This window comes from Cynoglossus semilaevis, chromosome 5, assembly GCF_000523025.1.
Source record: "Cynoglossus semilaevis isolate Cse_v1.0 chromosome 5, Cse_v1.0, whole genome shotgun sequence".
Lineage (NCBI taxonomy): Eukaryota > Metazoa > Chordata > Actinopteri > Pleuronectiformes > Cynoglossidae > Cynoglossus > Cynoglossus semilaevis.
This window is the reverse complement of record NC_024311.1, coordinates 14,160,131-14,171,140: the sequence shown is the minus strand read 5'-3', so window position 1 is coordinate 14,171,140 and position 11,010 is coordinate 14,160,131. Positions and strand designations below refer to the sequence as shown.

Here is an 11,010-nt window from a genome sequence, read left to right as displayed (position 1 = left end):
TCTCCTCTCCTTCCCCTTTCTGAGGAGCCAAGTAGAGTCTTGAGTAATGTGGGCCTTACCCAGAGCTAAAGATAGAGCTGCTCAGAGCATTCATCTGTCATTCTCTGACACCAGTGTAATCAGGCCCACAGGATCCTGCCTACAGGCTGGACTTGACGAAGGACTTGAGTGGTCCAGAGTCGGCTGGATAGCAGCCAGCCCCAGGGAGCAGAGCGAGTAAACATGGCATGACTCTCATTCTCCGACTGCTGCCTGCACACAGGACAAATTTATAAAAACACGACGTGGAGAGCAAAGAGTCATTGATGACTTCACTGATGCTGCAGTAGACTACCTCTGCTATGGAACGGGAATGAAAAGACATTCATTTTGAACCTGCCTGTGGCTCAGTGGGACAGAAATGTGACCTTAAGACGTACATGCAGGAGAATTTCTGAAAACCTGCGACCCATAAATGGTACTGAAGTTCAAACTTTAAACTATTCTGGGCCACAACCAGAGTTGCCACCTGATAGTTCGATAGCGGGCTGGTGGGCTGATGGGGGTTAAAAACCTGTTTTAGGTCCTAAAGAATTTTTTTAATATATTTTTACTGCTTTTATACATACTTTTTGGTTTATTTTCTATACTTTATGTACAGACAACATCATTATTTTACCTAAAGAAAACAAGTACTGAACTTCAGACAGGATATATAATATAGTCACAGACCCAATTGGATGGTTCACTGGGCCAGATTTGGCCCACGGGCCACCAGTTTATAATCACTGTTGTAATGACGACTGACTTCCACCAACAATAGGCCATCACCAAAGTTACAAAGCAAAAATTGGCCACCAGTTTATAATCACTGTTGTAAGTCATGACGGCTGACTTCCACCAACAATGGGCCATCACCAAAGTTACAAAGTAAAAATGATCAGGATTGACCTTGACCCAAATTCATACACATTTAGAAAAGCCATCAACCACAGGGGGGCAGAAATGTGTGACTTTGTTGTCATAAGACCAGAGCCGTCACCGTGCCCACACTGACCGTGTGACACCAGGGTCAATGTCACCGCCCTTTCCTGTCCATTAGGTGTCTGTTTAAGAGTCACAATGAATTGACGGTTTTTCTTGACATTCAAACTTCGATATGGAACAGTACTATATGTGTGGTGTGAACAGTCAGAGTGAAACTTTTACCATCTTGACCAATTCTGGAATTCTGCATTCATTTCCCATTAAAAATGCACTGACATCCGCCACAGTGAGTGGGATCAGAAATTAATGACGCTGGATGATTCAGCTGAGCCGTAAGTGCGTCGAAACATTCCTGTAGAGCTCGGTCACTTAATACCCATAAATCTTTTTCTGGTGTGAATATGCAGAGGTGGACAGAGGCTGAGTGGGAAAAGAACGAAATATGGAGAGAGAGAGAGCGAGAGAGAGAGAGAGGTGGGGTTTTCATGATCTTATCAACATCCTGTTTGTGTGACCTGCTGCTTATGCTGATGGAGGACAGTAATCCAGTAATCTACTGGATGAGAGAGCAAATATGGAGGAAAGAACTCCAGGAAGAACTGCAACATGGGGTCAAACAGTTTATGTAGTTTATATTTATTTTTCCTGCAAAGCTCAGATTAATAAAATCTGTTTAATGTGTTTGTATGCAACTATTTATTTCTTTGGGTTTTTCACAGTGTAGTAAAGAATAGGGTTCTTAAAAAACAATGTTTTTGACCAATATTAAACTACTTCTACTACTACTACTAGAATTACTACTGCGATAACAATAACAATAGTAATGAAGGTAATAATGAAAAGTTTTGTAATGACTATAACTTGGTCCAGTTCACTCCCTCTTTGCCAGGTTATAGACCGTTTTACTACATTTTTAGCCACAAGTAATGCTAATGTTGTGCTATCTTTTGGCTATATAATAATAATATGTAGCTATTTCATTAGTCGCATCAAAACCCATCAAACAATGATTGCGTTTTTTTGTTTGGTTTGTATTATTGTTTATGTTGTTGCGTTGGTGTGTGTGGTCCTGCAGCTTTAATGACAGATGTGTAGAGAGGGAGGAGCGTGGGGCAGGGCCCAGTAAACAGTCCGAGACATGCATGTAGGAGGTCTGAGTGCAGACTGAAGCCAGAGCGCGCAGTGGTGCACACACACACACACACACAAATAAAGATAGTGTTTCTTTACTGCCCCTGCGTTGCTACATCTCAACAGAACCTCAGTCTGTCAGGTCACTTTAATGAGCGTCAGACCTGAAGACCTCAGTTCACTGTCCTGTTGCATGGATTCACTACTGGAACTGAAACTGTTAATTTAAGGCCAGTTATGAAAGTATTCTGTTCTGTTGTCTGGAATGACTAATTTGGGCCGGCGTACGTTAATCTTTTTTATTTTTGAAGTCTTTCTTTTATTACTGTGACTGTACTTTTACTTATCTACATGATCTTTTCACCATTTTTTTAATTTTTATTTTTTACCATTTTTACACTATTTTGGTTCACTTTCTTTGCTGTTGACTTTCAGATGTTTTCAGAAAAATAAAGATAAAAAAATGCAATTATTTTAAAATATTAATTACAAACTCACTAATTAATTATGTTTCTTTTGAATCATGCCCCACAACTAGTGAAATGTCTTTTTTTTTGCACATTCTGTTTATAGAAAGATGATTTATTCTTGCTCATTTGAAGTTATTCCAGTTTTCTTTTGGCTATCGTAACCTGGGTTTGACCTCATGAGTTTATATACAGTATAAAGGACACATATGTTTGAATGTGATACTGTATATGGAGTACTAGACCTTGGGACAAACTGTACATTTACGTATATTTTGTTTTAAGTTTTTCCTTTGAAATCCAGGATGATGCAATGGTTGGTTTGTTTCTTTTCAGCTCCTGCCCGTTGGCGACTGCGGTTCGTGTGAGCATGTGTGTGATATGATCGTGTTCATGAAGGTGGAAGTCACCCCTCTCCTGACCCTCTTTAAGCCCCAGGGGTCAGACATTGTTCAGAAGGACGCAGACACCCAGGCTGATGGATGACCGTTCAGACCATTTCCCTGGGTTCAGCTCCACTCGGGAAATCGTAATTCAACCCCTGAGAGAGGATAAATGCAGGCCCGGCCCTGGTTACGGCTCTGCGCTAATTTTCCTCCGAATCCAGGATGCGATGAAGAGGCTGAAGAGCTCAGCTGCCACGGATGAAATTCCTGAAGAGGTGGAGTAAATCTTCTCTCACATGATGTTCCATCTCTAAACAAAAACATCCGCCACAGTTTGTTTTCTTCTTGGAAACTAACATTTGTAAATCTCTCAGCACAACAGACCACACCCCCTTGAATAAATCAGCATTTTTATCTCATTCGATCTGTTTTCACACAACACATAAAACATGAGGAAAATCACAGATTATGTTTTTGGACCTTGGTGCTTTTCCACAGCTCAGTCGGGTCAGAATGTGATAATATTTTGTTTTTCTTTTAAACCCAGCTAAATATAGCTTAGAAAGGCTCAAAGATATCTAAAGGTTACCTTGAAATAGCTAATACTTAGTTCAATAATGACTGAAAGTAATATTAAGATAACCATATTAAAGCATACTGTACATGTAAGGTAAAAGGCAGTGGTTCTCACAATTGGGAGTGGTCTCCCTATAGGGGGCAGCAGTGCAAACTAATTTAATTCTTAATATTTTTTTATTTTTGCCACAATTAATAGTAGTAATTTGTAATTTGTAGTAATAGTTTTACTACAATAGTTAATTTGATTTACTTATAGAAAAATATTTCAAATGAAGTTGAGGAGTTTTGAAGCAATAGCTGTGGATTTGTCAGGGTGTGATGGAGTTGCTAAAGGTTAGCCCAAAGATGAGTAAAATGTATCCTAAACTATCTTAGAAAAACAATGGTTAAATACCACAAAAGCTGAAATAATATTTTTATAAACACAATGAGAAATGTAGAATTTAAAAAAGAAACTGTGGGCCAGAAAAATCCTGTCCAAGATCCATGACTGACCCCTTTGCCATACTTTGACCATTATTTTTCAATTTCATTATTTTCAACCCTAACCCTTCATCAGTCTGCACCACCACTTAGATGGTCGTTAAATTAGTTGTGAAAGTATAGTTTCATATTCTTTTTTGTTTTGTGTATTTATTCAGAATTTTTCATTCCAACTCTTAACAAATGAACGCTTCCTCCTTTGTCCATGTAAATGCCACGGTGCCACAGACATATTTTCTCACGGTGGACACTCTGTCCCTCTCCTGAGGGTCATGACCAGGGAAGTCTCACTATTATTTGAGTTCACATTACATGTGTGGAACGTTTCGCAATGCCTAAGCTCAACAGAAATACTTTTTTTTTTGCACGTGGCACCGGGGGAAAAGCCCCTCTTACATGAAAACACACATCAGGTAGTCTCACATCCCTAAACTTTAAAGGAACTCACTCAATTTCATGTACAGAATACCAGTGGAAAACAAATTCAACCACTTTTCCCACACACACGCACACACAGCTATAATGCTGAGAACTAGGGTCTGGAACTGGTTTAGATCAAGAAGGAAAATATCGTTCTCACGATGGGAGTCAGTAATGCCCCCGTGGAAAATGTCTTCTGTGGCTAAAGGTCTAACTTTGCTTAGTCATCTCTATGTAGGCCTTATGTTCCGTAGGTTTATGGTCACTAGTTGTCCCTCAACCCACAAGTATGACATTTGCACAGGGACATTAACCAGGTATAGTTTAAGTCCCACATGTAAATGCTGTTGGGCCAAGTGCCAATAACATCAGTGTACAAAAGGTGTGCAGTCAGAGTGACTGTTTGAAGAAAAAAAGATTTGCCTCCAACAACATTTTTGCCGTATTGTTTGAACTGCCTGACAATTTCCGTTGTGTCCTGGTAAGATTTGTCTCTGTGATTCCACTAGATGGCAGTGTACAGCTGTGGTAAATTCACGAGGCCTGTTGGGCCAAACTTTATTTGGCCTAATAAACAGAAGTTCAGTTAAAACAACAACAATTAAAAATATAAACCAAATGCAGTTTTAATAATACTTTAACTATCACAACCAGACCATTTCCTCTTTTCATAAGTTTCGTTTTTTCATCTGGAAGCTTCTACCGCAAGAGCTCTACGTCTTCTCCTTGGTTACATAAGGAGGATTTTTCCCGTTCACCCTCCGCTGAGTTGAGCTGTGTAAATTCAGAGTCGCTTCAGTGGTCATTACGGCTGGTTCTATTCCTGTCCTTTGACGGGGCTCAGCAGAGCATAGCGAAATGCAAAGTTTGTGGCAAAAAAAAAAACACATGCAACACTTCCGGCTGCTGCTTTTGTAGGAGCAAAACAGCTTGAGTTCTGTGTACAAATGGGTTTTTTTTCACATGCTTGTGAGATATTTAAATTCATAATACGGTAGTCTGAACTGTGTCCTTTTCAAAGCACTCTGACATTATTGTGTCAGATTCTGTGAGTGTGATTCACAGCAGGAGTGTATGTGATCAGGTAATTTACCACAGTCATGTGATGGTCATGTTTGGTTTTTCTGAGGAGGAAGTGTGTACTGTCACTGTACTTTCTACTCAGGCATGTGGTCGAACTTTTTTACAGAAATGAACTTTAAATAATCGGCAGCAGCACCTGTCGCCTGGTGGCTGTATTTGGCCTCCTACTCAGGAAAAGAGTTGCGTGGAGATGTAGGTAAAATTAGAAGCAAAGCTTCAAACCACAAGGAATTACTTCCCCAATCGTTTGGAACGATAATTAAATATAAAAACAAAAAGGAACAAAAAGCATAAAATATTGCTGTTAGCTAAATGTCAGCGCAAAAGAAAAATGATAATTCTCACTCTTATTATACATATTATTGTGGTTATATGTTGTTAGGTTAAAACTTTAAAATGGACTATTTCAAAATGTCTATGTATATTGTTTATATTCAAATGTCTAAATGTAATAGTGACAGATGTGACGGCATCAGTGCAGCACCTGTACAGGTTGCTGTCCACAAACCAGTGATTACATCACCTTGTCACTTGTGAGATTAGTTACTTCAGAGATCAGTTACTACAAGAGACATGGACAAATATCTTCACTCTTATTGATAAATAGGTAACTCCAATAATCCTGAAGGAAGAGAGTAATGATAACATTCAATAATAATAAAAAAAAGAATCTGACTCTGATTCACGTAGGCTTCAGTGAATCAGTGAGAGGCTCTGTGATGGTTTGGGTCTGCATTCTTCTTGGTCTAGACTAGTTTACAATGCTGTCTTAAATTTTATTTACTTATATTTTATTACAAGGTTCACATACAGTAACTTTTTTCATTATTTTCGTAAGACTCTGGACCATAATTTATAAAAGAATTTCTCTCTAGGATTTTACACCTAATCTAATTTGGTAATCTCAGTAAATATTCTGTCGAAAGCAAATATACTTTAGGTATGAGGACCATTGTCTTTTGTTAAATTTCATGTTTTTTCACATTATTATTATGATTTTAATTATTTCTCTGCCCTAATAAAAGAACATAGTTTGGGTAAGTTGTTTTAATACTTTTTCATATCTAAATGCATTTCTTAAGAACTGAACCAGTGTTTTTTTTTTCTAAAACTGTTTATTTCTGCCTTTTGTTTTGGTTCTGTTCAGCCTGTAAAACCTCTGTCTGTTGACGTGACCTCATCATAAACTCTTCCATTGTTCTGGTGAGTTTGTAACTAACTGTGTGAATTGTCATCACCTGTTGATTGCACTGTAGTGCAGTTGTGATTCTTGCCACCTCATCTGTCTGCCCACATCCCGTCACACGGTGCTTTGCATGTTCTAACACATACAGAAAGTTCTCTAAGGTGTGAACTGACGGTGCAGCACTCACTCTCCCCTGGTACTGTTTCCCCAGGGACTGGCACCACACCCTGGTCTTCCCCTACGCATTAGCATCCATCAGTGTCTCTCACCTCTAATAGGTTTTGTTTTACATGAATATGAAACACAGCGATGGCAAAACATTTAACCTGCAACCTGTTAAATCAATGAAGAAGTGTTCAATCTGAGACTTTCTGTATGTTAGAACATGCACTGAAATCACAGTATTGGAGGGAATCATACGACATCCTGTTTTCTTGTGTTATGGTTTTTGTTTTGGTTTTTTATTTACTTCTTTGTAAATCTGTACATAGAGTTAAAGAAGAATCAGTTTCACAGCATCAAATCTAAGGACCGGGGTCCAAACAAAGAACATTATGAGTCTGGATCATCTGGACAGATTCACCGAATAACAAAGGCTAGAGATTTAAATATGAATGTTTACATTTTTTGTTGTTGTTTTATATCAACAAAAAGAAAAAAAAACATCTCACAAAAGATTGTGGGTGAAAATGTCAGTGTTTATGGCATATCAACACTTTTTTTTTTTTTTTTTTACAAATTTCTTGAAGTTGTACTATTCTACTCGGTTGACTTTCAGCAGACTGAGTTAGAATGAATTATTTCCACTAGTGACTAATTCCAGTTGTAACCCAGCAACAGTTGACCATGTCTTTTCCAGGGAATTCCATGTGAAAATTGCTTCCTAAAAATACTTACGACACGTGCGTGGGATCTGCATATACAAATGTAACAGTGTATCTGATGCAGGGGTTTGTGGGAAAATCTAGATCAGGGGTTACCGACCTTTTTTGAAACAGAGAGCTACTTGTTTGATACAGACTTTCCCAACAATGTAATAATAATCAGTTCTGGGACAGACAATAGCAGAACGCTCTTCTTATTATCATCATTGAACCCATTTGAATATCGTTGCAGGTGGAACTGATTCAAAAAGCACAGTAACAATTTCTGACCCTCTTGTTGACTGGTTTTATTTTAAGAATATAGCCTGTTGGCACCGTAGGTAGTCCATGGGGGCTACCAGGTGACCCCAGGCACCACGTCGGTGACCCCTCATCTAAACATATCCCAACAATCAACATAAAAAATGTCTCAACCCTATGGTTAATTTCGCTGGAATAACGTTTTAGGAAGGAGTTCGCTGAATAAGTTTTGTTTTGTCGATACGAGGTGCTCTTTTACCGCCTTGAAAAATCCCCTCAGTAATTCTGACTGACGTGTCAGTTAACAATGAACAAAACGTGTTCTGTGGATTAGTGCTGCGCTGCCAAAGACAAACGTTTGCTCGTGTGTTCTATTGTCTGTTCTCCACAGCAGGTCTGTTTGAACATCTGTTCCTCTTTCTGGGGGAGAAGTTGTGTCCTGGGCTCCTTCCTGTATTTCCTGTCCACAGACAGATCAGGCGGTCAGGGATCATCATGTCAGAGAGGACACGTACCACTGGTAGTTAGCAGTAAAAAAAACAAAATACAAGTAGTTAGTGGGAAAAAACTGCACTTGTAGCTAGTTATTAAAAAATACTCATAGTTAGCAGTAGAAAAGAATTACTAATGTAGCCAGCAGAAAAAATACTACTTGTAGTTAGTAATTTAAAAGAAATACTTATAGTTAGCAGTAAACAATTACTATTCATGGTCAGTGGTAAAAAATACTACTTGCAGTTAGTAATTTTAAAAAATACTGGTATTTAGTAGTAAAATACTACTTGAAATTAGAATTTAAAAAAATGTTTTGTTAGCAGTAAAATACTAATCATGGTCAGCAAAAAACAAAACTAATTTAGCAGTAAAAATACATGTAGTCAGTAATAAATAGAAAATACTCGTAATTAGTGGTAAAGAAAAATAAACACTAACCCCCTCCCAAATCATTAACCAACTTTTCTTTCTTTTGGTTATGCACAAATAACTCAATGAGTTAAATTGTTGGATTTGAAGTAAAATCAGTAGTAAAAAAAAAACAGATACAAAGATAAGCAAAAATATTTTATCAATTCTAAATATCCTGATCAATTCTAAACATTCTAAATATTATATATTTCTAAATATCCTGATCAATTCTAAACATTTGATGTATGATACATTAATTTGTCGAAATGCACTTCTTGTGTGTAAAACTCAAATTTTATTTATTTGCTTTTGCTCTTTGTTATTACTTTAACTTTATATAAAATATAATATATATTACTTGTTACTTAAATAGCAGTCGTATCTTCTTGATTTTTTTTTTTTTTGTCTCCTCATCTACACCAACCGTTGTAGGTGTAGCTACAGCACATGAAGTGATACTGATTAGAGGATATGATCCTTGGTCACTTCATACACCGACATGTGGTGTGGTTAGACAGCTTTCTCCTCACGTCCCAGGATGTGGGCTCCTTGTCCACCTGGGCCTCCTCCGTCTTCTCCCAGTTCCTCTCTGGATGACTATTCTCATCTCACCCGCTCCGCTTCTAAATGAGCCCCCCTCCCCAGAGACCCTCGCTGCCAATGCCTTCTTCCACCACCGAGCTTGCATAACACGACCTGCTGAGATTCGAACACAACTTCTCATTGTTGGACGTGTGTTTGTTTCACTCACCTGCTTGTGCAACAGTGAGGACAGGTTTGAGTCCAGTGTCACTCAAGCTGTTTATACGATCTAACTCAGGCATGGGCAAACAAAGGCCCGGGGGCCGGATGTGGCGCGTTCAGCTTTTTAATCCGGCCCGCCAAACTTTTCCAAATTATATAATTTATTTATATTAACATTATACTTCTGCCCTTTCCCAGCAATTCCAATGGTTCCCCAATAGATGACGTAGAAAATGCTTTAGGACAATTGTGGCCCGTGAGTCAAAAACTTTGCCAACGTCTGGTTTTATTGGTAAAACGAGGTTTCTGCACTTTCTTAGTCCTTTATGATGGAGCGGAGCAGCAACGCCACCATTTGGATTTCAGTAATAACTATTCTTAAGTAGAATTATTATTTCCCCAGTGCAGGATCCATACAGTTCAACCTTCACCTTAACCAGTTCTGATTTAGATTAGATTAGATTAGATTAGATTAGATTAGATTATGTAAAATAAAATGATATTTGATCACATTGGATTAGGTCAGATATGATTAAACTAGAATAGGTTAGGTTAATAGGTTAATAGGTTATAGGTTCGGCTAGATTGGATTAGATTATAATAGGTTATGTTGGTTTAGATTAGATTAGATTAGGTTAGGTTAGATAAAATACAATACAAATATAAAAATATATGTAAGTACTGGCATACTGGAGATTTTCAAGATGTGTACCTTCCATAATTACAAAAAATGTTTGGGTTTTTTTTTTAACCAAATTATATCAAACTGTTTTTTGTTTTGTTATTTTGTTTGGGTTGTAAATGGAGAACTTGTAAATATCTGTTACAGACCAATGATCACAGGTTCTGTAAATGTTATACAGCCCCCTACAGGTCAGCGTGTGTGCACCAGTGTCGAAATGAGAAAGATGTCTGTAATGTTCTAATGGTTTCTTCTGTCTTTTAATGTCACAGAGCAGGGATGTCCAAGATCTGGTTTGTGGACCTTTAGTTGCACCTTCTTTTCTAAGAAACTATTGGTATTTCTTTTGACATTTTTGGACTTTTCTGTGTTTTTTTTAATTTAATTTATGTTTTTGTTTTGCTTTTTTATTTGGGATTTTTTTTATTTGTCTTCAAACTTCTACCCTCTGTAAACAGTCAACCATGAAACCACCGGTCCATGTTGACAACAGCACTGGTGACACTCACACTGCTGTGTATGATGTCAGTACTGACTCTGTACATTCAGATTCAGATTCTTCTTTGACTTTGACAGTAGGGGCTGTTTCAGCTTCCTGTCGCAGTTTTGAAGTCAGTTCCTGTTCCAAGGAACTAAGACAGAACTCCACCACATACAGACAACCACACACAACACACTCCACTCACAAACACACACAAAGGCCCTGTACAATTTTGAGCAGTGAGTGCAATCTCCAAATACCATCTTTCCTTATGAGGACCTGAAAAATGTCCCCATAAGGACAAAGGGTCTGCACAACGAAGCATTTTACCAAAAGAATGTCCCCACAAAGATCTTACACAAACACACGCAC

The 11,010-nt window shown here is 38.1% G+C and overlaps 1 long non-coding RNA gene across 1 annotated transcript in view; it reads left to right on the top strand.

Moving 5' to 3' along the window:
* LOC107988563 (uncharacterized) overlaps window positions 1-6,492 on the top strand; it is a 64,028-nt gene extending 57,536 nt beyond the window's left edge. Inside the window, exon 3 of the long non-coding RNA XR_001760038.2 lies at window positions 2,901-6,492. This is a non-coding gene — a long non-coding RNA (uncharacterized LOC107988563). The remainder of the gene's footprint in view (window positions 1-2,900) is intronic.
* The last annotated feature ends 4,518 nt before the right edge of the window (window positions 6,493-11,010 follow it).